The sequence below is a fragment of the Chlorocebus sabaeus genome, chromosome 10, assembly GCF_047675955.1.
Source record: "Chlorocebus sabaeus isolate Y175 chromosome 10, mChlSab1.0.hap1, whole genome shotgun sequence".
Classification (NCBI taxonomy): domain Eukaryota; kingdom Metazoa; phylum Chordata; class Mammalia; order Primates; family Cercopithecidae; genus Chlorocebus; species Chlorocebus sabaeus.
This window is the reverse complement of record NC_132913.1, coordinates 127,279,649-127,306,209: the sequence shown is the minus strand read 5'-3', so window position 1 is coordinate 127,306,209 and position 26,561 is coordinate 127,279,649. Positions and strand designations below refer to the sequence as shown.

General features: G+C 53.3%; 1 long non-coding RNA gene across 1 annotated transcript in view; it reads right to left on the bottom strand.

The window, feature by feature from the left end:
* LOC119625258 (uncharacterized) overlaps positions 1–12,837 on the bottom strand; it is a 35,990-nt gene extending 23,153 nt beyond the window's left edge. Inside the window, exon 1 of the long non-coding RNA XR_005241386.2 lies at positions 12,767–12,837. This is a non-coding gene — a long non-coding RNA (uncharacterized lncRNA). The remainder of the gene's footprint in view (positions 1–12,766) is intronic.
* Positions 12,838–26,561: the final 13,724 nt, after the last annotated feature.

The window sequence follows — 26,561 nt, the reverse complement described above, 5'->3', positions numbered from 1 at the left end:
GTCCCCATGACGGCAGCTCAAGGAAACGCACACTCTCCTTCTGGGAATTCGACTTTCTGGCTTTATTCACATAGTGTCTATTTCAAGATAGGCTTTGTGGTTTTGAGTGAAGAAATGAGACAGAGGAGTCTGTCCTGCACACTTTTAGCGTGCTGTCACAGAAGCTGGTGTGGCTCTGCACCTACCCACTTTCCAGGGAGCCTCTGTGTCATGTCCTTCCCGCTGCCTCCAAAGGGCAACACGGCTTCAGAGTCATGTGGCTGACGGGTCCAACCACTCTTCCAAAGGCAGTTTTTCCCTTTTGCTTATGCAGGAAACCCAGTCTCTTTTCTTGGGCTGGGAGCCTCCGAAGAGGGGTCCTCTCTTTTCAGGGCGGCTGGGTGGCAGCATTCAGGTGCTTCTTAGGAGCGTGGGAGGTGGAAGGAACAGGGGACACCTCCCTTCATGAACAGCTGAGAAAACTGAAATAGTAGGGAGATTAGCTCTAGACCCAGAACGCAGGTCTCACCCTCTGTTCCCAGTTCTGTCACCTTTCCCTTCTTTTCTCGCCCACATCAGAGTTCACGCTGGCTTCCAACTTTCCCTGTTTTCCCATCCGGTTCTGTGCATGGCACACCCAAAACCCAAAACTCACTGGTCTTGGCCCTGGTGTTCCAAGGGTCCCAGGCCCACCCTCCTGCCCTCTGTGAGGTTTCCTCCTCCCCCTTTCCTCCGCTTCTATGTTGGGTCAGTCTCTGGCACCTCACACCCAGCCTCCTCTTCTCTCCCTGCTTCCAGTTCCATGGTAACCCATCTATCCCAACCTTGGCTCCCCACTACAGCAGAACTAATCTTCCAAAGCCACCACCTTCATTGTGCCGACACTTCTGCAGCAGCCTAGAATCCCTCCGAGGACCCCAAGTCACTAGTGAAGCGGACAGTATTCTCCCCAAAATCATGTCCTCCTAGCACCTCAGAATGTGACCTTATTTGGAAACAGGGTCTTTGCAGATGTAATTAGTTAAGGATCTTGAGATCGCGTCCTCCTGGATTTAGGGTGGGCCCTGAATCTAGTAACCAGTGTCCTTATAAGGACAGGAGGGATACAGACCCAGATGTGACCAGGAGCAGAGAGCAGGGCGATGTGTTCACAAGCCAGGAAACGCCACAGCCACCAGGAGCCGGAGAGAGAGGCATGGCACAGGTCCCCCAGAGCTTCTGGAAGGACTAACCTTGGAGATATCTTCATTTCTGACTAGTGTCCCCCAGAACTGTAAAGAAATCCATTTCTATTGTTTTAAAGCCCCCCTGGTGTGTGGTCCTTTTCTATACTGGCCCCAGGAAACTAACACTGATTACTTAGGCTGGACAAGAAAGCCAAGGTCTGCATCGGCTAGCCAACCTTCAACACCATCGGGCCATTCGTGTGCAAGCCTTAGGCACAGAGTCTTAGCCCTGTCCCCCTCGGCACCGTCCCACCTGTGACAGCATCCTGCCCCAGCCCGGGGGTCACAGCCCAGTTCCGCCGCAGGAGACTTCAGACGCCTGCAGCAAACAAGCCTACCCTTGGAGCTGCAGGCGTCATCATTCCTTTGAGGACTCCAAATCCTGCTTTCAGCCTGGCCCTTCCTCCGGACAAGGCCCTCATTTTAAATTCCTGCAAGGACTTCCCCCTTGGAGACTCTGTGACAGTCGTGCCCTCCTTCCATGCCAGTGCCTCTTCCTGTCCCAGGGGTACTGGAAGAGGCATTAACGCAAACACAGTCTACCAGACTCTCGAGTCAGGGCTGGGTGGAGCATCCATTGGGAGATGTGTCCTTGACTTTACCCTAAAAGTGTGGATGGCTCCTCTCAGCCATTCACGCTTAGGGTGAGGAAACACCTGTTACAAAGGGAAGCTCTGATGCCTGCTAGAAACCGCTGTCCCTACAGCCCTGGGAGGCAAGTTGAGACCCCAGCCTCCTTCTTCTCCGTGTTTAATAGTTTTTCATCTTCTCTGACTGCCTGTGATAGCTCTGGCTAATGTCTTGATAGAAAAGGTGACTAAGGGCCCTAAAGGACCTTACCAGTAGGGCAGGGATCATCCTGTCTGATGAGCCTGTGGCTGAGGCTGGAGCTGGGAGCTGCCTCAATGCAGAGGCTACATCTTTGATCAATATCTGAGCTGAAAGGTAGGAGTCTTGGCAGGGGTGGAGCCCACGCTGCAGCCTGGCAGGGCTGGGCCAGCAATGACCTCCCAGCTCAGTGGACACTTCCTGTTAAGTTGAGCAAATCGGCCTTGAGTGTGAGGAAAACTAACTAATGGGAAGCATAAAGAACCATGACTGTGTCATGATGACAGCTACGGCTGGTGTGGGAGCTCCTTTTCTCTACAAATGAAATATGCTGTCAGGAAGCCCCTGCCTAGCAGATACTACTGGCCCCACATAGCTGTAAACACATTGCAGGCTTAACTCGTTTCATCCTTCTAATGACTGTTATACAGGGAGGGAATACTCTGATCCTCGTTTTACAGACAGGAAAACTGAGGCACAGAGGGCTAAAGCAATCTGCCTGCAGCCATGGCAGAGCTCGGGTTGGATGCAGCCAGTCCAACCCTGAAGTCCGCACCCTTCACCACTGGGCTCGGCACTGGGACTCCACACAGGGTTGGGGCAGTTGGGGGTGTACCTGCAGGACAGAGGCAGCCCTGCTGTACCAGATAGTGGGGTGCAAACTGCTGTGACAGATAAACTCAGAAACCTCAACGGCTCAATGCAATGATATGGGATTCCTGCTCCCATGAAGTCCAGTCAGCGGTGGCCGAGCTCCAGGCATGGATGGAGACTCTGCCTTCTTGAACCGCTGGCTTCTGAGGTCTCCCTGAGTGTGGATATCTAGCCAGTGGTGGAAGGAGAAGAGGAGGAGGGAGGACAGGAGGACAGAGGATAGAGAAGGGATGCTTTGGTGGAGAGAGGAGGTGATTATGGGTCAGGCTTGGTATGGTGGTCATGAACTCTGCTTATACTCCAATGGCTAGAATGAGTCACGTGACCACTCCAATCCTCAGACAGGGCTGGGAAATGTGGCTTCAGGGGCTTGGTGACTGACTAGGAGGGGTTCTGGTGTGCAGGTTTTCAGCTCCATGCACCTGAGGCTGGTGGTGCTCTCTCCTTAGCTGCCGGTTGTCTCCTGTCCCCTCCCTGCATTGTCAGTCTGGGCCAGGGCAATAGCATGGAACTGTGCAGAGGACACTCTGCGGGGAAAAGACCCACTCCTGGGTCTGTGCAGTGGGACCGTGGGGTCACTGTTTTCTGCAGTGGGGAGGGGGATACTCAGAGCCACCTCTCCAAGCTTTCTTTTGGTGGGTTGTGGGATACTTGTCTCCCTTTGATTCCCTGCCCCTTACTTTCCCTATGAGATGGGGTAAGATGTCATGACCCGGTTGAGATGTGGTATGAGCCAGGGTGCTAGGTTGGCACAAACCCTTTCACCAGTATGCCCTGCAGCTGGGCAAATGAAGCCAGAATCCGGCAAATGAAATGTTCCTTTGCTGTTGTTCCCGTGTACTCCTGGGGACTTGGAAAGGAGAAGTGGTGACCAGAAATAACAATAATGATTATGGTAAACAAACATGATTCAGGGTTTCATGCCAGACAGTGTTCTGAAAACCTGACATGTGCCAATTTATCCTCCTAACAAGGATATGATAAATATTAATATTGTCTCCATTTTATTAGTAAATAAACTTGAGACACAGATTTGTTCATGTAACTAGTAAACTTCATGGAGGAGCTTTAAACTCAGATGGTCCAACTGCAGGGCCCACACTCTGACTGTGATTTCCTTGACATTATTCAATAGGGAAAATGTTGCTCTCTCACTCCTACCAATTACACTAACAAAGTAGTATTTTTTGGTTTACCCTGCACCTGTGAAATGACATTCTCTTGACTATTTTTAGAAGCCCCAGGTGACCTTGTTTCTGGAGGCAGCCTGTGAATCCCCAGCAGTCTAGGATGGTTTGATCCCTCTGTCCCTCCTGACCATCTGGAGAAGACAATCTGGAGATCTGTGCAGGTTCATGGGGTTCTGGAAAGTGTACAGGGGAATAAGCCACAGAGTAAGAGAGGAGGGGGCGGTCAGCATGAAGCTCCCCCAGGGGACCAGGGTGCAGGATGCAGCAGGAAGCCTAGGGATCTTAGTTGTATAATTTCTACAGTCACAAACAGGCAGATTGCCTGCTGGATGTAAATTTTAGACACATTTTGACTGGCTGAGCATTATTTTTTAGAGTTCAGATTGATTGAATACATTTAATATTCTAGAAATCCTGATTTCTCTTGATGAACCAGAAGAGCTGGCCACATTGGGCTCAGTGTTCCCCAGGACAATAAGCTGGGTTCACACGGTTCTTTGGGTGGGGGCTGTGTACTCCCAGTCCCTGCTGACTGGGCCACATCTAGTTGTTGACACCAATTGGCCAAGCCCATCTATGCAGACATTATGATCTGGGCCCTTTGGTATAGGGGGAGCCAGGTTCTGAAAACTGCTTGGGGAGGAGGTGGTTCTCAAATTTCTAATATAGATTAATGCAGTTGAATGTTTGTGATCAATATCTCAAAGATTTAATCAATAACATGAGGTCATATGTAGTTATGTGGGTCCTACTTTACAGCCACAAAAGATCAGCTGTTTTTAGAAACTGTGAAAACTTATACCTTAAGAATATATTTTTATGAAAAAGGTAGTTCCAGGAGTTGATGTCCCATTTTACACCTGCAGTTAACTAAGTCCTGCAGGCTCACGACCACTTCTCAGGGGACGTTGATGAAAACAGTATGGTTAATTGGTGTCAACAACTGGATGTGGCCCAGTTGACAGGGACTGGCAGTACACAGCCCCCACCCAAAGAGCTGTGTGAACCCAGCTTATTATCCCGGGGAACACTGAGCCCAATGTGGCCAGATCTCCTGGTTTATCAAGAGAAACCAGGATTTCTAGATTATTAAATGTGTACAATCAATCTAAACTCTAAAAAATAATGCTCAGCCAGTCAAAATATGTCTAAAATTTAGATCCAGCAGGGAATCTGGATCTATTTTTCTGAACCCACCCTTCAAATGTGTGCTCTAGGAGAGGGTCATGGTGGTGTCCACACTTACAAAGTGGACAGAGTTCAGAACAGCATTTGCCCTACCAAAGCGTTTTTCAGGTAACATAAGGTCCACGGCTGTTTTCTCTAAACTGGATCCCTTCATTGTGTTTCAGGTCTATTTATAGCCCCGGGAAATGCTGATGAGGTCAGTGCTCACAGGTGGGGCTGGAGATTGAAAAAGCACTTTTCCACCTGCGAGGGAATTTGAGCCTCCCAACACCTGTCATATGAGAAAGAACAACTTCCACCCGAGACTCCTCGATGGGTGTAGGGGCGGGGGTGGTGGGCTCTGAGCTCTGGCCTCTGTCTGAAGGCAGCTGCAAATGGGTTTTTGCCATCCTACCTCTGCTGCTGTGACCCCAAGGGACCAAGTGATATGACCCAGGAAGTCCAGGTGGCAGGGATCCCAGGCCCTCTGCTCTTAGACCCCCAGAGGCCAATGGCTCAGCTCCCCTCCTGGAGGGGGCAGTTCTGCTCCAGGCTATCTTTAGGTGGGACCTGAATTGAGTGAGACCACCAAGGCCATCTTGAACTGGATTATAACATCTGCTGCCTCACTGCAAATGCCAGGGCCAGGGTGTCAGGGGAAGATGCTGACTCTGGGTTTTGTGTCTGAGATGGCCGGAGCAAGTGATTGCAAAAGGCCGTTTTCCATGTTCACCCTCCACCGTCGACTGGGTCTCTTGGAATGATGCGGACAGTGCTGCTGTGACCAGTGATCAAACGCATCTTCTGACCGGTCTGGCGATGACCCGGCATGCTGTCTGTCTAAACCCAGATGGTGGCAGGTGTCAACTGAGACCCTGCCCTCTGCCCCTGCCTCTACCTCACTCCGGCAGGGCAGCTCCGAGGGGCTATGCAAGGGCCCCCACCCGGGCAAGACCTCTGCAGAGCCCAGCTCCAGCTGGCAGGGGTGTTCATGGCACGGAGTCCCCTGCCTGCGGCAGACAGCGATGTCTCCTGGCACCACGGCCGCTGCGCCTGCAGTTTCAGATTCCTTCCCTGTCCTGTCGCTGATGTTGCGGGCGATTTATTTGCTGCTTGGCAGAACTCAGTAGCCCTTAGGAAATGGATGTCAGCTTATTGTGTCTGGGGGAGGGATGGGTATGTACTTTCCGCTACATAAACTGGAGCCTTCCTAGCTCTACGTCCGTCTGCCCACAGGCTATGTTGGGAGCCTCGGCCTGGCCCTCACCCACTCACCTTCTTCATGGTCTTTGCCTGGAGACAGTGGCTACAGCCTTCCCAAGTCCCAAGTTCATGAAAACAGCCCATAGTAAGAGATACTTGCTTTAAACATGAACCCAGATTCATTGTCATCTGACATTAGAAATCTGAATTCAAAGATTTCCTGGTGGGACGAGGCTCTCCTCATGCCTGCTCTTCTCTGTTCCTGGCTGGGCACGTGAGGGTCTCAGCACTCACAAGACATATCCTCTCATGAATTACCTGGTGTTTGGGACAAGCAACAATAGCCCTTGGCTGGGTGGATGGAACCCAGAGTCAAGAGACGTCAGGGAGACCTCGAGGCCAGGAAGGCCACAGGAGCTGCCTCATAGTCCTGAAAGTGCTCTGGTGCAGTGAGCTGTCCTGCGTGATGTGCAGATGTGCAGCATAAAGGGAGGTAAAGCGAGGGTGCCGATGGGGGTGGCCAGCAGCCACGGGGTTATTTGATGTTGAATGTCACACTCCTTTGGTGGCGTGGGATGCTTGGGGAGTGCAGACCCTCACAGGCACCCTGGACCCCACTCCACAGCCCGGCATGTGTGCCGTCAGCACCAGCTCCATGCATCTGTCTCCCCAGCACCCAGGACACAACATTACCAACAGGCTGAACCTCAGAGCCGGGGCACGCACGGGACCTGGATTGAGGATGTGTGAGGGACTGACTTTGCCGAGCCACTGTCCAGCCCAGGATGCGAGACAGTCATCTCCTGGTTCCACCCAAGATGCTGTATGGTGCCAGACCCAACCGTGACCCTCACCACACAGGGCCCAGGCTGCCACCAGGATGGAAAGTGACTCAGGAAAGCAGGTCACCCCCTGCTAACAAGACCCAGTCACTGCTTTGGGAGAGGCGGGCAGTGGCCCTGGGAGGAGAGGGTGGGGGTTGGAGTGTGGACTAAGGACATCAGTGGGAAGGGGCGGGAGGTGTGTGGGCCCAGGCTCCATGCCTGGAACATGCGACTCGGCCTCATCAGATTGTGCTTACAAAACAGACTGAAGAAAAAGTGACCAGGGGTTGCAGGAGCAGGACTGCAGAACTCTGAACCCCAAGCATGGAGCCCTTCTGAGCATGGGTGTCAGCACTCACGGGTCGAATGCCCATGATGCTTGCCTGGTACCTGATTAGGTTTGGATATTCACCTCTCATCCACGGAAAGTGCCGCTGGGAGAGACAGAGCATACACCCGCAGTGCCTGGGGCTGAGGGTGGAACTGGGGGCTGATGGCAAGCAGGCTTGAGAGGATTTTGGGGTGATGAAAAAGTTGTAAAACTGGAGTGTGGCGATGGTTTCACAAATCTGTAAGTTTACCGAAAAACATGCAATTGTATGCTTGCTCGGTGGGTGAATTTTATGACATGCAAATTATACCTCAGTAAAGCTTTAAAAAGCACACTGCTGGGCATTCAGAATTTGCAGAACAAATGGTCAGCCATGGGACTCTGCCTCTGCTCCCTCTTCCCTGCCTCAGTTTCCCAGTCCATGACATGGGAGAGGGATTTCTAGAGAACCTTGTGCTCTGTAACTCTGGGCCTTGTTAGCGCCAAAGCCTCTCCCAGCCAGTCACTCCCAGGAGCAGCGAAGGTCACGTAGTGCCTGAGGTTGGCCCAGGAGAGGGGTCTCCTGCCCCTGGGAGGAGCACCAGGCAGGGACCACTCCTGTGGTTGTTCTGGAACTGTCGCCTAGCCTCCCGAGATGTAGATGATGGCAGGTTGAGGGTGCCCTATGCCAGGTGGTGCCCAGGTCCATTAAAGGCACAGCATCGGTCTCTTAGTGCACCTTCTCCACTGCCCAAAAGCTGTGCTTGTGGCCATGGTGCAACCTCATAGCCCAGGTCCATCAGGCCTGGAGCAGTGTTCAAGCTTCACACCCCAATCCAGGTGTGGTTTATGGAATGCATCTGCCACAATAAACCCCTGGGGTTCAAATAACTGCTAGAAACATGGCTCCGTGTCAGGGCTTGCCATTCCGGCATCAGTACTGAGTGCTCACTGTTATAGGAGCGGCAAGGCAGGTGGGGAGCCCTAGGCCTGTACAGCTGCTGACTGAGCTCCCTTGCAGACACAGAGGCCCCGAGGGTGAAACCGTGAAACTGAGCACAGCAACCCGTGGGTAGGAGATGCTGAGCCCAGGCCTCTGTGCCACACCTCCCTGAGGAGATGCAGGAAAGCAACCAGGTGTGGGGCCTGCCCAGGGTCTCCCCAGAGGCCTGTGGATCTTCAGGCTTCATCCAGATCAGGTGGGGTCCCTAAACCAACCTCCCCCAGCCCTGCAGGCACAGGCACCTTCGCACAGAGGAGCAGAGGGAGGGAGTCAAGTTGGACAGGCTGAACTTCTCCCTCATGGGCTAGTTGGCATTGACGCCTCGGGCCGGGTCTGCAGTCAGTCCGGGGGCTCCTTAGGGAGACTGGCAATGCTGGGAGACGAAGTCACCATGCCTGCCATGTCACCTCGGCACGCGAGTGTGCTGGGGACAGGTTTGCATCCCTCTATTGTGCGTGTGTCACGTGACTATTCAGTCACCAAAGGTGTGGGGATAAAATTAATGGATTCTGATTCATCTGGAAAACTCCCTTCCCCACTGACAATGTCTTTGTTGTTTTTTTTTTTTTTTTTTTTTTGGTTTATCTTTGCCAATGGCCAGCATGAAGTTAAACCAATATGAAAATATGGACATGTGCTCCTTGAGCCCCTGAGGAAAGGCTGGTCCCAACGTGGCCCCCACCGCACCCCTGAGGGCACGCCGTCTCACGGGAGGCCCTCGAGCTTCCCCGAGTCCTGACCCAGGTGAGTGGGCACCAGCGTCTTCCATTGCACACAGCATTTCTCCTGAGTCCAGATTCCTGTTTTCTCTGGAGACTGCCAAAAAAATGTCACCTACAACATCTGCCTTTCTTTTCTTACGATTGAACTGGCTGTCCCCAGCAGATGAGTCTGTGGGAGCAGATGGGAAACTGACGGAAACCCAGGGAGGAGGGGGAAGCAGGGTGGCTGGCCACCTGGAGGCCAGGAGTTGGCCACTGCAGGGCACCCCTGCCCTTGTGGGTAGGAACCTCCTCCCTGGAACCCTGTAGCCTTCAGCAAGACTCAGAACACACACGTTGTCCCTCTTAGAATCACAGCATGTGCTTCTGTGCGAAGGTGGCCACAGCACACACGGAGGTGACGACTCAAGCACGGCCAACAACCAGACTATACTCTCCACCTCCCATCACTATGACTGCCAGCTTCTCCAACAAAAGGTTCTGGGTGGTGCTGGTGAGGTCCCCAGGGCACCGTGCTGCGTGTGACTGTGCACGGGCGACTCTGATACAGCCCTGCCCTCAAACAGCTCCGGGATGTGTGGAGAGAAACATCTGGACACCAGTAACGTGTTTTGGCAGCATGGTGGTCACAGGCCCGCCAGCCACCAGCCTCTGTGCTCCATATGGGGTGCGGCTGTCCCTGGGACGGTCACCTACAGAGGCCAGCAGTTGGCAGGCCGTCTTCATCTGAGAGGCAGGGAGCAGGACAGAAGGAAAGGCTGCTTTGAAATCCTGTCCCTTCACCCAAACCAAGGATACCTGGGGATAAAGCAAAGCTCCCTAGGAGTGGACGCTGTGACATGTCTCCCCAGGTACCTCCCTGTGCACCCCCTATTCAAACCTGCTTCCCACAGGGACGCCTGCAAAGACACACTCTGAAAACTCATCCCAGGAGATGAGCGGCCGTGTGAACGGACCCTGCACACGACGGGAGGCTGCATGTCCACAGGAGATCGACTGCCCTGGGCTGCTGGGCAAGAGAGTGTAAAGGCTCCGAGTCGGCATGCAGAAGGCACTCAATAAGTGCTAGAGGAACTTGAATCTGCCGTGTGGGGATGACAGGGTGTTCCGAGCATCTGCTGGTGTGTAACACGTGACTCCTGAACTCGGTTGAAATAACAACCGTCAGTCCCTGAGCTCACCAGTCTGCAGTTTGGGGGTGAAGGGGGCTGAGAGATAGAGACAGAGAGAGAGAGGGGAAGCTGGTCACGTTGCTCCAGGAAGACATGTCTGGGCAGTCCTCCCGTCATGGCAGTGATGGTCGGGTGCGCTGCTCAGCTGTTTCCCATTAGAGAGAAGAACCCTTTCCAGAGGCCTCCCTCCCTTTGACCAGGTCAAGAGCTAAGGCCAAATGTTGCCTGGCACGCTGTGAAGTCCCATAGGCCTGTGGCCCTGCCTGACTCTTGGGGAGCCTGCGGAAGTGAGGAGGGGTGGCCAAGAGGATGCCAGGAGGAGAAAGATCAGTTCGGGGGAATTAGCACCAGGCCAGAGGGCAGGAAGAACAGCCGTCCCCACTCCCCACTTAGGGTGGCCAGGCCTAGAGCCTGCAAAGGGGTCAACCCTTGAAATTCAGAAGTCCCAGGCCAGGCTGCTGGCTCTGAACCTCACCTATGAATTCTCCTGAGCCACTCCACATCCCTGAGCCTCAGTTTCCTCATCTAGGAAAGGGTGAATCACTGCACTTTCTTCCCAGCGTGGGCGAGTGGCATGTGATGCTCGGGGCCCCACTGCGTGGCATGGAGACCCCTTTTCTGACAGTGAGATCACCTTAGTTCCCACACAGCTGTGTATTTTGTCCCTCACGTTTGCACAGCCTAAGATTTTGTCTGTTACCGCCTACCCTTGAAAGGCCGGTGAACCTCCAGCCTCTTCCGCATGCACCTGCAGCTGCAGCCTGAGTTGATGGCAGGGCCTGCTCTGCCCCCAGGCAGCAGTGGAAAGAGTCAGGAGTCCCTCATTTCCACACCTGGGTACTCCCTAACCCTACAGGATGGATCTTTTTCAGCAACTGGGGCATCTGAGAAGGAAGTACAGTGCATAGGAGGAAGAAGAGTGGCTGGTGAAGCATTTCAATTTCATATGCTAGTTGCTAAAGGCCTTTCTGCAGCTGTCTCTAGGTAGGAGGGCCCCATGTTCTCCAGTGGACGTGTGTGTATGAGGAGGTCCCCACTGGACTCCACCAGTGGTCCCTGGAGTCACAAAGAGCAGGTGGCTATACCCTCAGACTTTACCTATGGGGTCACTTCTGTGGGCTCTGACCTTGGCATACCTAGGATGATCTTGCTGGGGACCTGGGAAGAATGCCAGGGAGCTGCAGAGTTCCTTTCTTGACTTGTGAGCTGGACAACAGGCCCTCTGTGCTCAGGATCCAAGGGGCTCCTTCACTGGACCCCAATGGGCAGGTCACAGAAGGTCTCACTGGGCCCGGATGGACACGTCACAAAGGGTCTCCAGAGGAAGCTGTCACCCTTCACAGGAGCTGCCATGAAGGGCAAGTGATACTGTGTGCAAAAACATTGTGCAAAGCAAAGCAGACTGCACAAATCCAGAAAATGTGGAGAACAGGGGGCTGCCCAGGCATTTGGTATCATTTGTAAGTAAGACAAGAACTGCAGGTTCCAGGAGGTGGCGGGTGTGCTTGGCAGGCGCTGGGCTGTGATTCTCTGACGGGTCTGATGGTGCCTGAGGCCGTCCTCTGAGGAAGGGCCACCTGCTCCGTGTGAGGGAGAGAAAGCACTGCCCGCGCCCTGAGAGCTGATGTTATGCCTAAAAGAAACGCACACAAGCAGAAGTGTCCTCGGCCAGATTCTCCCTCGCTACAAACATGTCTTTTGGCCAAAGAGAAATTCTAGTTGCTCTAAAGACAAAATCTGCAGAGCCCGTCTTATCTCTGGCATTGCCACTGCCTTCTCATCCTGCCATGTGGCCCTTCCCGTTGCCCAACCTCTCTCCACCTCTGTCACCTGACAGACCTCTTTTTCCAGGAGCCCCTCAGCCAGCGGGAGTGCACTCCCAGCTTCACCGCTAGGCATTCCTAATGGAATTCTGCTTCTTTTTCATTTCTTTCCAGGCCTCCTTTTATCCATGAATCTTAAAATTTCCTAATGATTTAGCTAGTCCTTGGAACAGAATCCCTTGTATGGAAGAACATAACAGCTCAGAGAAGAAAGACACGTGGCCAAAGCCACAAACAAGGCTAAGGGCTGCACCGTGACTGGAATTCAGGTTTCCAGGCCAGACCCTTCTTTGCAGCCTGGAGGAGAAGGATAACACATCAGCAGAAGCAAGCCGGAGATGCTGCAGTTAGCAGAGGGAGTGAGCTGAGGAGGCACTTCTTCCACTCAGGGAAACAGCCAGGAGCTGCCAAGTGACACACTCTGACCAAGGAGAAGCTTGCCAGGGACATCTGAGACACCTTTTCCTTTCCTCATGGAAATGGCAAACCAGCTGGCACTGCTCTTCAAGAGTGGACGCAAAGCCTGGAGAAGCAGCAGACATCCCGCAAAGGCGAGAGAAAGGCCAGGAGAGCCACAGAGCCTCTGCCCGGATGTACAGCTGCTGAGCCAACACCAACCAGCACTGACCCCCAAACCACCTGCCCCGTGAGAAAAACACACTTACTGGTTTACGCCATTGTTTTCCGGGTATTTTATCACACACAGCCTGATTTATTCCCACATGATGCGGGTTTTCTGCCTAGAGGCAGCACACAGCCACTCCATCTCAGGGGAGCGATGGGTGCAGGAACAACAACAAATATCAGTCTCTTGACACAGTCGACTTTGTTGCTTCCTGACTGTCCTGCACAGCAGGTGCTCCTGGTCCGTGGAAACCTTCCTTCTGCACTTTTGCCCTCCCCGAGGTCAGCGGAGGATGCTGCATTCAGCCAGCAGATGGGAAACACGCGACAGTTGTCTATTGATGCAGAACAAATCACCCCCACAACTTAGTGGCTTCAAATCACAAACAGTTATGATCTCACAGTTTCTGGGGGTTGGAAATCCATGCACAGCTCAGCTGAGTGCCCCCACCTTGTATTCTTGGATGAGGGTGGAGTCAAGCCCTCAGCAGGGGCTTGGGTTTTATCTGAAGGTTCAACTGGAGTGGGTTCCATGTCTAAGCTCATTCATGGTTGTCGGTAGAATTCAGATCCTTGGACTCTTGGACTTGGAGCCTTTGTCCCTGGATGACCATTGGCTCCAGCCCGTGCTCAGGCCCTTGCCATGGGGGCCTCTGCCTGGTGTAATGCACAGCATGGCGGCTGGCCTCATTAAAATAAGGGAGAACGGGAGAGAGGGAGGGTGCTGGGACAGGACAGTGAGAGCAGAACAGAAGCCACCGTCTTTTTATGTCCCACCCAATTACTTCTGCAGGGTTCTGTGTAGTCGCTTCCATACTCAAGGAGAGGGGTCCCACAAGGGTGTGAATGCCAGGCGGTGGGGATTGCTGGGCATCTCGGAGGCTGCCTCTCACAGGCACAAAGGCAGGCCTGTGCCTTGTCCACCTGTCCTGGGGTGGCACACTTCACTTCTGCTTGCCTGTCTCGTCAGGTGACCACACCTGACCACGAGGACGCTGGGAAGGTGATCTAGCGGAGGTCCAGGAGCCACAGGACATGGTGAGGAGTGACCACAGTCAGGCTCTGCCCCACCGGGTGGAAGCCCCCTTCCTCCAGGACCTGCAAGGCTCCCTGCCCTCATCGGCTCCCCCAGCCCAGGAGACGCTCTGTCTCACTTGCTGGAAGGTATTTTCCCTTCATGCTTCTAGCTAAGATACTCTGTACTTCAGATTCTTGCTCTTCCACTGAAACCTAGGGCTTGCGTTTTTGGAAACAAAATCCATAAATTCTCGCAGGGGATGAGATTTCTGCTTTGACTAAGTCATGACCCTCTGTGAGGCAGTGAGCCTGGCGCTGCTGACCACCTGCTTGAATTGGAGGATGGACAGAGAAGGAGAGATTATGGGGCAAAAGCAGAAGGATAGATGCCCTCTAGGGAACACAGCATACATTTGAATCCCTCAACCAAGGACTCTGATGATATCAGGCAAGCTTGTGTTCCCCCGCAAATACCTGACCTTTGCTACTCAGGTGGGAGATGAGTCTTGGAACCACGTGCCTTTCCCATTGGGCTGCTGGGAGTGAGTGGGACCCGTGTGTTCTGTGGAAACAGAGGCTCTCAACAGAGTCCAGCATCGGGGCGGGGCTGCCTCACTCAGAGGTAAGAATGTGGGTCAGGGTTGATGTTCCCTGAGAAAGTAATTTTAAAGTAATGTTGACTTGCTCCAACCAACACCCCCACAGACATCTTCACCATGCAAAAAAATGTTGTGTCTAATGCATGTGTCCTAACAATGAATCACTTCACTGGGGCATCTTAGAATGCCTGACACGCACGCCACGTGGCAGGTTGGGTCTCCCCACAACACTGCTCCAGTCCTACGCACTCATCCAGAACTTGCCACCACTCCCGCTAAGTAGTGAATCTCTTTCTTCTGTTATTGGAACTTATGAGACTTGAGGGCCACCTCACTGAATAAAATGCTGCAGAAATGACACCATATGACTTCCAAGGCCAGGACATGCAAGATGAGACAGCTTCTTCTTGGACTTCCTTTCTGTCAGGACCTTGACCTTGTAACCAAGCCACCATGGTGTGAGGAAGGCCAGGTGCTCTGGCGGACAGCCCCCGCAAGGTCCCTGCTCACAGTCAGCATCAGCCACTAGACATGAGTGAGCACTCAGGCCACTTCAGACCCAGCCTGTAAACCCTCCCCGCTGGCGTCCAGGGCACGGGGAGAAGCTGTCCCACCCAGCAGATTCATGAACAAAATAAAGGTTGTCATTGTTATTAGCATCAAGAGTTGGGGTTTGTTACACAGCATTAGACAACAGCCACGGCACATGCTTCCTAGCACACTGGCCCAGGTGGATAACTTGTTACGTGTACAGTGAGAGCCACCTGCTAGTGGAAGGGGTGACAATAGGCAATAAACCAGTGAAACCAAACAGAAGCAGATTCGGTTTAACACTGTTTTTCCATGGTCTTGCACTCTGACCGTGATCTCCTGGGAGACCAGGGCATAATGATCAAGCCACGTGCCCATGAATGAGGATGGAAGAGTGGAAGTTGTGTCCAGAAAGGGGCACGTGAAGACACTGCAGAATCCCCCATCCTCATGGCGTGCAGTTCTGGCACAGGTTCCCAGTGCAATGTGACACCTCCCTTCTCCGGGAAGAAGGGCCTGTATCCAGCTCACACGCAGCGGCACAAGGGCATTGAAAAGGCAATGAAATGAAGTGAAAGTTTGTGGGGGCTCTGGAAACAGACCCCGCCTCCACTCCTCCCACTCACCGGAGATTGTCACCAGCCGATCTGCTAGGAGCCGCTCCTGCTGCCCTGGACCACACTCAGAATGCCCTGTGTGCTGTCCCCAGAGCCCAAGCCCCCAAGGCTGTGCTGACCTGCACTTTCGGCTGCCCTGATCTCCACCTGCAGGAGAAGCTGCAAAGATGTTTACAGTCGGGCTCTGACACCCCTACCCTGTGCAGTGGACCCAGGTGTGTGGGGCCTGAAGACGCTACAACCTTGGAGACCTGCAAGAAAAAGAGAAAAATTATAAACACAAATTTAAGCATAAAAGTGAACAGTTATTTTGAATGAGAAGAAAATTGCAACCAATTACGACTCTTTAAAAACTGACAAACACCACAAGCATCACAAAATGAAGAAAAATAGCAGCATCAGTCATTTACTAATTATCAGCCTGTTGTACATTTCTCTCCAAATTTTGTCTGTATACTTTTTCATGGTCTCTTCATACAAGCACACAACATCATTTCTATGACGAAAATGGAAAGATAATCCAGTCCCCTCCAGCATGAGTGACCTCTTTTTTCTCTTAGTTGTTGACAGTTTAGAAAAGTTCATTTTAACTTGGCAGCCTATTGTTGGTAACGACGAGAGAAATTTTAGGATTCTTGTCAAATTTAGGAAAATCTCTACCATATTTCTTTCACACCCGATCTGTAAAATATTAATGCTTTTTATATTTTCTTGGGTAGTGAATGTTCTTAAAAATTTCAGATTGATATTCTGAACTAATTTCACTTTTGTTGAACAGATAGTGGGTTTTCAGGTGGCAAAAATTACAAATTCTTCGTAAGAATTTTTTCCCATTGGATGGGAACTACACATTAGAGCTCCTGGAACTTCAGTCTTATTAGCTTCATGTAAACTTCTCTGAGCTTGTGTGTCCCCAGGCAGGCGAGCCTCTCAGCAGCAAAGCCAGGGCTGTGCCATCGCCCAGCGCACAGGGCTGTGGGGAGTCAGTGCGGCCGTGCAAGTGCCAGCCCACTCCTGAGTGCTGGATACAGATGAGCTTTCTCATTACTTACTGCTGTACACCCTGGCAAATGTCTCCACAAGACTGTAAAGTGAATATTGGTGGCATGTGTTAGAGCAGCCCGGTTAGTTCTCCTGCAAAACACAGACCTTGGGAAACCTTGGCTAACTCTTGTTTGCTTGTTTGTTTTGTGAGGAGGAGTCTCGCTCTGTCACCCAGTCTGGAGTTCAGTGATGCGATCTCCGCTCACTGCAACCTCCACCTCCCGTATTCACGTGATTCTCCTGCCTCAGTCCCCCGAGTAGCTGGGACTACAGGCGTGCACCACCACACCTGGCTAATTTTTGTATTTTTAGTAGAGATGGGGTTTCACCCTTTGGCCAGGCCGGTTTCAAATTCCTAACCTCAGGTGATCGGCTTGCCTCAGCCTCACCAGGTGCTGGGATTACGGGCATGAGCCACCTCACTCAGCCAGCTAACTCTTTGGCTGTCGCCCAGTTTTTAAAGGACAGCACTGTCTTTCCAACCCTAATGGAAGCTAATTTCTTGCTTATAAAGAGTTAACTAGAAATTAGCTTTCACTAGGGGTGGAAAGACAGTGTAGTCCCTTAAAAACTGGGTGACAGCCCTACCTGCACAGCCAAACACATCTATGAGAACGGTGTGGTAAAACAGTACACGTGCAGGTGAGAACGCTGCTGGGGGGAGTGCAAAAGGGGGGACAGCCTCCTGGAGACTGGCTTGGCTGTGCCCTAAAATGTCAGCCACATACCACTATATGACTCAGCAGTCTAAGTCCCTGGGCATTTTCTCTAGATAAATAAAAACCTGAATGTGGATGTTTATAGCAACTCTAGTCGTAATCAGCAAACACTGGAAAAGCCCAAATGCCCTTTAACAGTGGAATAAATGACGGCACGTTTGTGTCATGGACCACTTGCCAGAAATAAAAAAGAACTAACTTGATACAGGCAACAACCTAGGGTGGGTCTCAAGAAGTCACGCTGAGCGAAGGTAGCTTTGCACTGTGGGGCTGATTCTGCTCCGTTCTTGAAGAGACACCACTGTGGGGATGGCAAACAGGTCAGCAGCCCCGGGGGTTTCGGTGCAGGAGGGTGTGGCTACACCGGGCAGCAGGGGGCGTCGTGCTGATGGAATGTGGTGGTGGTTACACAAATCTCTATGTCTGTTAAAACTCACAGAACCACGCACAAACAATTAATGCTACTGTGTGGCTCTAAAGTGCTGTTATAAAGAAATACCTGAGACTTGTGCTGCTGTAAAGAAATACCTGAGACTAGGTAATTTATAAAGAAAAGAGGTTTAATTGGCTCATAGTTCTGCAGGCTGTACAGGAAGCATGGCTTGGGAGGCCTCAGGAAACTTACAGTCATGGCAGAAGGCGAAGGGCAAGCAGGCACGTCTCACATGGATGAAGCAGGAACAAGAGAGACAGCGGGGAGGTGCCACACTCTTAAACAACCACATCCCGTGAGAACTCACCCACTAAACAGTACCGAGGAGATGGTGCTAAGTCATGGGAACTCCATTCCCATGAGCTGATCACCTCCCCCCGGGCCCCATCTCCAACACTGGGCATTACAATTCGAGGTGAGATTTGGACGGAGACACAGGTCCAAACCATATCAGAGACAATGACAGCTACACAGCCAGGGGAACTCCCTTCTGGGCCCAGATGCCCAGGACCTCAACCAAGTAGCTCATGGGGTAGCAAAGGCTGCATGCCAAGCAGGGTTTAGGCATCTGAGCCTTGCTTGTTTCAGAAGCACACGTGGTGGAGGAGCAGACGGACTGGGGTCGGGGCCTGCGGGCAACCTCCTCCGAGGGCAGGGCCGGTATCCAGGGGACAGGAGAGAGGGGTAGCCTGGCAGCGCCTCGCAAGCATGGAAGGTGGGAAAGAGTCATGCATGTCTGAGAGGCAAGAAGATTGCACATGAGGCTGCCTGGCCAGGGACGTGGCAGGGGGAGCCACAAGGGTCCAGGGCCCTGAGCAGCCTCCAGTGTGGTGAGATGGGTCAGGCCTGAGTGGGCAGTGCTCAGAGAGTTGATTCTGAGATGTGGGAAGGTGCTGAGGGCCAAGCCCTCTGAAATGCCAGCAAAGCACTGGTCATGTGAGAGTGGGAAGGGCGGTTAGGGAGGGGACTGCTGTGTCACCAGGGACACCCAGCTGGCTCTCCGGTCCTGGACCCCTGACCACCTCCCTCCCAGATGCCTCTGTCCATGCTTCCTGAGAGGTGACCCCAGCTTGACAGACAAACCGTTGGGAACCAGGAATGCAAGGAGCCCACCCACGCACGGGGCTGGCAGGGGTCTGAGGAAATTGGAAAGAGATTTTGTCTACCCACACGGAGTCTGTCTGATACAAATCCACTGCAGGATGCGGTGCGGGCCAGGAGCACCCAACCCCTGCCTGGAGAATCGAAGAGAGTGACGGGAGCAGCCCGTTTCATGGCATCTACCCCGTGGTATGTGGCGTTTCTAATTTTAGACGCAGGTTGTCATGGCAACAGGATGTGTTTTTTTGTTAAATATAGCAGCTGTTTCAGTCTCACATGCCCTGTGGACAGGAGTGTGCTTTTGCTGGGAAAGCACTCGGATATTAGGTGTAAGGAATGAGGAATGAAAAACATCGGCTTTACACAGGAGAATGGAGGAAGCGTGCCTGATAAACAGTGTTTTCAAAGCATCAGAGCAGAGGCCGTGCGATTCCAGGCCGGGGGCTTTCCCCTGACTTGCCAGCGCGCCAGTGTCTCTGAAATAAGACCACACTGCAGAAAACCGTACTCCAGCCACGCCCAGGAGCCCAGGCTTTGGGGGCTACCCAACAAGGGTCGCTATCTGGGGCCCTCTGCACTTGGGCACATCACGTGAGCTTTGTTGGTCCTGGTCTCTCCATCTGCAGGTCAGAAAGGCACCAGCTCCCAGTGCCCTGGTTCCTGGGCGGATCCTGCACCCACTGGCTCTGGCACCACTTCCTAAATGACAGTCCTATTTCCACTGTGAAGAACAATGCACACTGATGCGAGTGAACACAAGGCAGCTTCCTTCCCACGGCCGTGTGTCGCCTTCGAAGGAGGCTAACAGAGCCGTGCTCAGGCCTCCCAGGAAGGGTCCACTGGCTGACCCAGCAGGCTGGGTCCAGGCCGTTTTAGAGGAAAGGCTGCTTTCCCTGGGCCCCATACAGAGACATCACTCAAGCACTTTGCCCACTTCTCTATTAAACAGCAAATCCCCCATATTAATTTTCTGTTTCTGCTACAGAAAATTGCCACACATTGAGTGGCTTATGACAGCACGCAGTGATTACCTCACAGTTCTGTTGGCCAGAACTCCAGCTCAGGCTCACTGGGCTAAAATCAAGGTGTCTGCAGGGCAGGGCTGTGTTCCTTGTGTAGGCTGAAAGGGTGAATGCATTTCTTCGTCTTTTCCAGTGTCTAGAGGCCACCTACATTTCTTGGCTTGTGGACCCTTTATCCATATCTGAGGCCAGCGATACCACATCTTTCTGACCCTTCTTCCACCACCATTTCTCTCTGTGACTGCAGCTGGGAAATGTTCTCCACTTGATGGTAACTGGTGACATTCACAGATACTTACATCTCTAAGTAGCTCTCAAAAAATCCTTTAGAAGAGACCGTAATCATCACTTGACCATGCCTGACTTTCATTCTTTCATCCACTCATCCATGCACTTATCCATCCATCCACTCATGCATCCACATACCTACTCATCCATTCATCCACCCATCATTCATACATCCACCTATCCAATCATCTGTCCATCCACCAACTGTTCCATTCACTCATTTACCTGTCCATCCACCTACCACCCATCCATCTACTCACTCACCCACCCACCCATCTATCCACCCATCCATCTACTCACTCATCCTTTCATTCATTCATCCATCCATTCACCTATCTACCTACCCCTCCACCAATGCATCAGTCAACCCATTCACTACCCATTTACTTATGCAACCATCTATCCATTCATCTATTCATCCATTCATTTGTCCATTCATCCTTTCACCCATCCATCAATCCATCATCTATCCATCCCATCCCTTTCATCCATCCATTCATCTATCCATTCACCCATTCACCCATCCTTTCATTCATTCATCCATCCATCCACCTATCTATCCACCCACCTATGCATCAATCCACCAATTCACTACCCATTTATTTATGCAACCGTCTATCCATTCGTCTCTCCATTCATCCATTTGTCCACCCATCCATCCACCTATCTATCCATTTATTCCATCCATCCATCCATCCATCTACTCACTCATCCTTCTGTTCATCCATCCATCTACTTATCCATCCGCACACCCACCCACACATCAATCCACCCATCCACTACCCACTTACTTATGCAACCATTCATCTATTCATCTATTTATCCACCCAGTTCTCCACTCATCTATCCATTCATTCATCCACCCATCTATCCATCCATCCCATCTGTCCATCCATCCATCCATCCATCCATCCATCCATCCATCCATCCATCTATTTATCCATCCATCCACCATTGATCATACCTTACTACAAGGTAGTAAGTCACCTGTGCTAAATTCAGGAGAAAAAGAATTGAATAAAACCACTCTTGACCACTAGGAGCTCACATTCTTTTAGGGAGTAAAGCATGCCAGTAAGAAATTTCTACACACCTGCACAATTATCTCAGAACAGAATTGTGTGGGGCAGGGAAAATTCCTTCAGTCTGGGGAATATGAGCATTATTCAGATGAGACTGCTGTCCCCCATCAACTGAGATCCAGCTGGAGACTGAGAAATATCAGAAATCATGAGAATACAAGTCAGTGAGAAGTTGTACTAGGAAAGGTCAAAGGGAGGCATAGAACAGGTGTTGTGGGAGTTAACAGGAGGGGGTAGTTGCGTCCATCGTCACAATGCCACCCTAGCCTCCCACGGGATGTTTGCTCCATAAGCTGGCCTGGGTCGACCTTAAGAATGTTTCACAAGAGGGAAACATTCTCTTCTTGTGCTGTGTCTGCTGACAAAATGTCTCAGAGTAATATTTGGATTTGAAATTCTAGCTTTGGGCTATTAATTTCTCTGAATCTAATTTTTCTCATCTATAAAGTGGAGATAATTATACTTATTTAAGGAATGTTGCCGTGAACACATAAAACAATGTACACTGAGTACCTGGCTCCTGCTTGGCACCTTTCTTGGTTGATTCATTCAACAGATACCAGTGGACACTTATGAGGGCTGAACATGCTTGGTGGAGAAGAAGCAGGTACACAGTTAATGAGAAGTGCACCTATGTAGGGGCATGAGAGCTAAGAAGGGACAGACAAATGGCAGCAGTGCACAATGCCGAGGTGGCACCTGCTTGGACAGGGCACTGGGAAGATCTCCTGGGAGGCAGCACAGCCAGAGGCTGGGGAGGAGCCTGGGCTCTGGGCAGAGGAACGGTGCTGTGCAGTGCCTGACAGATGCCGGCTTTCTGTCCGCCCCTGCCTCCTGCTTGGCCTGCAGTGAGCAGCTGCAATCAGCCCCGGGTCCCTGGAGAGGATTGGGAGGGGAAAAAGTCATAATGCACATTTTATTGAGTGGAGGATGAGGTCACCGGTGATTGATGCCTCGATTGCTCCCAACACAAACGCGTTGGGGACTCTGGAAGTCGATGCCAGTGCCATGAGGACAAGGCTGGGGGAGACGGCTCCCAGGGCCCCTCCCTCTGTGCTCTGTGAGGACCATTACCAGGAGCGAGGGTAGGCGTCTGGAGGAGGTCCATTAGGCACCACAGCACAGCCCAGATCGATGCCATGGAGGGTGAAACAGAGCAGCAGGGAAGGGGTGGGCCGCTGTCCCCACTGGCCAGACACGGAGAGCACAAAGAATGCACGGAGGGGCCCAGGATCTGACTTGAAATATGCACTAACATCTGGGGGCCTTTAGGCCACATTTCATCCTGCTTCCATAAGGCTGTGTTTTCAGAACAAGGATGACTATGCTCTCTCCCTGGTCAGTAGAGGATGGTGAGGTGATTCAGAGGAAGCAGAAATTCTCAGGAACTTTCCAAAATGCAGGGCATTGCAGTGGCAGATTTACTTCCCGCTTACTCAGTACGTTAGGTCTAAGCACAGAAGCCTCCTCGGTGCGCGTTCCCGAGGCCCATTCCTGAGAACTGCACACTGCAGGCTGAGGCACTGGGGGCTTCCAGGACAGAGGGTGAAGAGGGGACCACAGGGTGTATGTCACCCATTGGGAGAGTGAGGAAACCCTATTATTAGGGGCACATTAAAACCTGAATGAGAATGATGCCCCAACCCTTCCTGAGCCATGCACTGGGGAACCAGCTTCATGGGGCCTCCCAGTGCCAGCCGGGCCCGGATGTGGCCTCCAGATTCAATGCTGTACTGCACTCGGAAAATCTGGTGGACATCTCCAGACACCCCCAACTCTGTGGCGTCCAGGCTAAGAATCTTAACCTCTCAGGGCCTCAGAGAGGTGCAGCCACATGTGTTCAGGCTCACACAGCAGCCTGGCCTGAGATGGACAGCTGGTTCCTGCATCTGGGACCGGGGCTTCAGCACACCAGGACCCACGGAGCGCCCTGTGCCCACAGAGCCAGTGTGCTCTCGGGGGTTCCACGTGCAAACCATCGGCCGGCCTGCTGCCACCAGGCCTCTCTCTCCCATTTTCCAGACGGTTGGCCTGCTCCTGTTTGGAAAACAAGTGCGGAAACCCAGCCAGGCCACCTGAGGTCTTCCTCATTCACACCCTCCCCTCTCCGACTCTGTGGGTGAGGCTGGAGTTCATGTATTAAACACTATCGGCGGGGTTGGCGATTCTTCCCTAGATTACTCGGATGGTGTTTATTTTTATTTCTTTTGTCTGTCGCACAGTAAGTTTCTTCTCCCTTAAAAACGCTTCACCCATGAGTTGCTCAAAACAAGGGTCTTCTGCCAGCACCGTTCCCAAGTAGGGCAGAGTTCCCACGCAGGGCAGAACTCCCACGCAGGGCAGACGCCCAGGGGTCAGCCTGGGCCCGGTCACGGTGGGTTACGGGGTCCTTCATGTAGCCCCACAGACCCCACCCAGCTGGGCAGAGTTGTCCTCACCCCTGGCAGAGGTGGTGTTATGGTCCCCACAGCCTGCTCCTGCTGGGAGAGGCAGAGTCGCTCCTGCTTTTGCGGTGACTTCCAGGCTGGCTGGAAGCCCCTCTCCTGGGCCTTTGGGTGCTGCGGCCTTCAGCTCAGCCTCCTCGATTCCCCAAGCTTGCAGTGTGGGAAGGCTGCCCTTCCCCCTCCGCCCAGACTGCAGGGGGCACATACCTGCTGCAGAGGGGTGGGAGGGGCCCCCGGCCGCGCTCCAGCAGGCCTGGGGTGCTGGCAGCCAGGATGAGCTTGGTCAGCCTGGGGTTCACCTGGTGTTTCTGTTCCAGGGTATGGAGGCAGCACAGAGATGAAGCCCCCAGTTCCGCCCCCGAGACCACCAGGGAGCCTGCACGGTGCTACCGCTGCCCTTGGAGACCACTCCTCACACAGAATGGACCCAACGACCCAGCTGTGTGGGCCAACTGCCCCCTCCTCCCTGGCCTGGGAGTCCCCTGGGTGATGTCTACTGCCCAGGTTTTGGAGGTGTAAACTGACTGTGGGCATGTGACCACATGTGCCCTGTCCGGGAGGGGCTCCCCCGTTGGGGAGGGGCTCCTCTCCAGGCTGCAGAGGCCCATCCTCCCCAGGCTTCCTGCACCCTCTGTCTGGGAACCAGCAGCTGCAGCCCCTGTGCCACTATGGCCACATGTGGAGTGCAGTGGCTGGGAGCTTGGGGGTGGCATCACGCAGCCCTTCAGATGCCACCTCCCACCTGGCGGGCTCGTTACCTGGCTGAGCCTGTTTCCTCATCGGGATCTTACCCTTCTGTCGTGGCTGTGGTGAGGTTGGGCTGAGGTCATGGTGAAGTGGCCTGGCAGGGACAGGGTGGGTGCTAGGATGGGGAAGGTGCCTCCTCTCCTGCCTGGGTCCTGGAACAGGACGGCTCCCTGGTGAATGGGCAGGGGAATGGGGAGGAAGTTGTCTGTTGGAACTTCGGAGCCTTGTGGAGAGCAGGGCCTGCAGAGGAGGGCTTCAGAGCAGACCTTGGACCCACTGGACCCACTGGGGTAGACACAGCCACAGAAGAGCTGAGGAGGTCCCCCCAGCAGCCTCTGCCAGGACAAGGCCACATTGTGGTCGTGGGGACGTGGGCAGCCCACTGCCTCTCTCTGTCCTTGGGCTTCACTTGTAAAACACAGAGCCTGGGAGGAGCAACAGTTGATGTCTGTGGGCCAGTGAGGACATTCTGGGGCTCCTCTCTGGCTCTCTGGGCAAGAAAAGCTCCCACAGCCCAGGGACGCAGCCTGAGGAGGCTAGGACAGTCTGGGTGTGCCAGGCCCCATGCCCTGGGCTTGCCCTCCAAGTGGAGGCATCCAGGTGGGGAGGTGGGCATCCAGGGCCTCTCGAGGGCCCCTGGGTGTGGAATGTGGATGACCCTCGAAGTGGTTCTGATGGGCGGTCTGGGCATCCCCCGTAGGGAGAGCCTGGGAATGAGTGCGGTGGTCCCAGGAGAATGACCCGCCTGACCTGGCCCTGCCCAGGGAGATCCCAGGGACAACCGCTGATGCCTGAGAGGCTGCAGAAGAGACCAGCCTAGTGGGCATTGAGAGCCTGGGCCCATCCAAAGGCCATGCTCCTTCTGCAGGTGTGAATGGATATTTGGGAAAGGGGCCCATAGCGGAGAAGAAAGCAGGGAGCTTGGTGGGGGCGGCGTGCTGGTGCCAAGGCAGAGCAGGCAGCCTACAGAGCAAGGGACAGCCATCAGGGTACAAGGAAGGGGTTTGGACCCTTGGGACAGCTGCTACAGGATCAGCGCAGGGGATGAGGGGGGCCAGGCCCTTGTCACCGTGATGGCTTCCCGAGCTCCTTCCCATCCATCTTCCTGCAGGGCCTGCATGTGGGCCTCCCGCACCAGGCAGCCCCAAGCTTCCAGGCCTGGATCTATGTCCGCCCTGTGTCTGGGGGTGTCCTCGGACGCCGTGAGGGAGGGGGTAAGTGGCCCAGCAGATGGAGAAAGCCCCAGAACTGAGGGCTGGCTGAGCATCTGGATATGCCTGAATTCTCATCCCAGCTCACAACTGCTTCCTGAAAGTTGCTGGTTCATTGCTACTGCTGTCTGCTTTGTAGTTGTGATGGAGAATGAGAGAGAAATATATTTGTTTTTTTTTTTTTTTTTGGAAGAGAAGCTTGCTGTTTGTCCTCCCTAGTCCCTGCTCAGAAGGCAGCATCTCTGCAGCCCTGGCCCCGAGGCAGCCTCTGCTCTGAGTACCACTAGCAGAGCTGCTCTGGAGATGCGGGAGGTAGCTGCTCCCCGTGGCCCCCAGGAGGCCATGGCCGCTGCAGGTAGTTATTCTAAAGAGCTTCTCCTCCCACTTGCCAGAGCTGAACACAGGTTCTGGGAGCTCCTCTAGCCAAGCAGGAAGATGGGAGATGCTGGCCTGGCCCAGTCCCTGCCTCCAAGGCCCCAGGACTAAGGGGTAAGGGACTGAGCAGGGCTGTGCTAGAGGCCAGGGCTGGGTGACGGGGCCAGAAAGACAGGCCCTGCATGGGGAGAGGGGCGAGTTGTGCAGCCACACATGGTGCCCACTCCTGCTTTCAGGCTCGGCAGCAGACGCTTTGCCAGAGTCGAGACTCTGCCCGTCAGGGGTGGTCTTGGTGCACCCGCAGCCTGGCTGGCATCTGAAGGCGGGGCTGTCCACCCCCAGACTGGCGTCTGAAGGTGGGGCTATTCACCCCCAGGCTAAGTAAGTGACTCTAGTCCTGCAACTTGTCAGGGAGTCCGGACACAGCTTCTGTCTATGGGGCCCTCTCAGCTCCAGGGATGACCGGTCAGCACCCCGGCCACCTTTGGGGGTCTGGGTGCTTATGAAGGATTCCAGGCCACTGCACACCCTGAACAATCAGCTCACAGAATTTGGGGTGAGCTTCCCCAGGCCCTGTGCATAGGCCTGTGTGTCATCAAAGCAGGA